Below are 2,313 nucleotides of genomic sequence, written 5' to 3'. Positions count from 1 at the left end.
ATGGACAACTCAAATGTGTTAGAAGTCGTGTGAAGGATGAGTTGATCGCAACCGATCGGCCGAAAGCACTCCATGTGAAGACACACACACACACACACACACAGAGCGCTATTGAGCAAGTCTTCAACTTAAAAGAATTGAGAAATGGAGGAAAGAAGGTGATAAAAGAGATATCAAAGACCTACTTGTGATTCCTAGGACTACTATTCCATTGTGTGTGTGTGTGTGTGTGTGTGTGTGTGTGTGTGTGAGAGAGAGAGAGAGAGAGAGAGAGAGAGAGAGATCCAATTACCATGCTTTTCTAGAGAGATAGAAAGATAGAGAGAAGGCGTACATATGCATTGTTATCTCTCTATAGTGATTCCAAGGACTACGTTTCCATTGTGTGTGTGTGTGTATGTGAGAGAGAGAGAGAGAGAGAGAGAGATCCAATTGCCATGCTTTTCTTGGCCGCAGCAACGCGCGGGTCACATACTTGTACTCTTTATAATACAGCTTAAAAATTTCAAGGCCAAAGAAGCCCTCCAGGTGACTCATGTTGGTGAAGCTTGAAAAGTGTGAACATTTGCAACTTTCAACCTTTGAATTTAATAAAAAAAGATTGAGTGTACTTTTGCTTTTGAAAGGAGGCTTTACCTTTCCTTTTGAATGCAAATTGAAAGGGGGTTAAGATTTTCTTTTTGAAGGCCAATAGCCATAAAAGTTAAAAATTTAAGGAGTTGTCCATATAGGCAAACTTTAAGAAATTATTCTTATTGACACTAGCAAAATTTTATATGTTTACTTCAAGGAAAACTTGGAATCTAGCTACGTTCTTGCAATTTTAGCCTCTTAAAAATACACTAAATCCAAGTTTGTATCAAACACCAATCTCAAATAGCCCCAAAATGGAAGGACACATGTGTTTGTGTATGTGTGTGTGTGTGTGTATGCATGTGTGCGTGAGAGAGACAGAGAGAGGGAGGGGAGGGGACGGAAGGGAAGGGGCTTGTTAGAAGCTAGACACACCCTACGAAAAATGACTGCTCGACGGATTATTATTTTTTGTAATTATTCATTTATTGAGAAAACCCGACATTTCACCTTTGTAAATATTAGGGCTTACAGAAGTTTCCAGATTGTATCCCAGTTTTGACATTTAGATTGAGTAGATGGTTAAATTGGAACATTAGGGTTTGAGATTGTAAGGTATTTATACCACTTTTTAACCTTAATGAAAAACCTTTTGTCATTTTAAAAAAGTTAAGTCTGTGAGTGAGCGTACTGTGTACGAGAGAGAGTGAGAGCTTCATCTTGACGCTACGCGCGCACCGGTGGTCGGAATCAAGTGCGGAGAAGTGCAGCGTGTTACCCCCGACGAGAGCTATGCGCCAATACCTACATTGCGCGCGTACGGTCTGGTTTTGCGAGCTTGACCTATGAGCTTCATCTGGTGATTTGGTGAGCATGCGTTATCCGTTTTCGCATTTCAACATATCCACACGTTCGCATTGAGTAGATCTACACATTAAGCACTTTAGTTTCAAAAACGACGACGTGCAAATTTCGGCCAGACATCCTACGTGATTTTGCACCGGGTGTTTAGGGTTGGAATTTTGGTTCATGGAACTTAGGGAGAGCGACCTATTGGTGTTAGTAGGGTCACCTTCAAGTTCTGTGGCGTTTCGAGACCGTTTGATGGGTGTTTGGCTCTAGAAAGCATTGTAGGAAATCTCCTCTTATGCATTCCTGAAGGCTATAGTTTAGACATTGGGTAGAGACCTCTGTAGGAATAAGTCGAGAGTCGGTCGAGTGTAGATTGACACCCTATGCTTGCTTCCACGCGCTTGCGGGTCGAGCTGCATCCTTAGCTGACAAATCTTGTTAGGTGAGTTCTCGCTGTGTTGACGTACGTCGCGGCGTATCCGCCAACATTGGCGTCGCTGCCGAGGACGAAAACCCTAGGTAGGTGACCGAAACTAGTCCTTGAGGATAGGGATTCTCTGGCTTACTAGAGTATCGTTTTACATTTAGATAGGATCAGAGGGTGGAGGACTCTCTAGGTCTTAGAGGGAGTCTAGGGAGCGTGTGTCTGGCCTAGATCCTTCGACTTAGATAAACTTAGGTAGACTGAGATAGTTTTAGGTATTAGTTGTGGTGTAGAGAGTAGGAGTTGGAGTGGTAGAAGCGGTGAAAGGCCAGGAAGCAACCAAGACACCAGTATCACCATTTCACATGATGAGTAGGAGTAGGGTAAGTAGAATATCATGATTTATGATCTAGAGCACCTCATGCATGTTATACTTGCTGTTAGGTTCATCACAAGGTTGTAAA

Source organism: Adiantum capillus-veneris, chromosome 30 (genome assembly GCF_014529385.1).
Source record: "Adiantum capillus-veneris isolate H3 chromosome 30, ASM1452938v2, whole genome shotgun sequence".
NCBI lineage: Eukaryota > Viridiplantae > Streptophyta > Polypodiopsida > Polypodiales > Pteridaceae > Adiantum > Adiantum capillus-veneris.
This window is presented reverse-complemented; position numbering follows the sequence as displayed.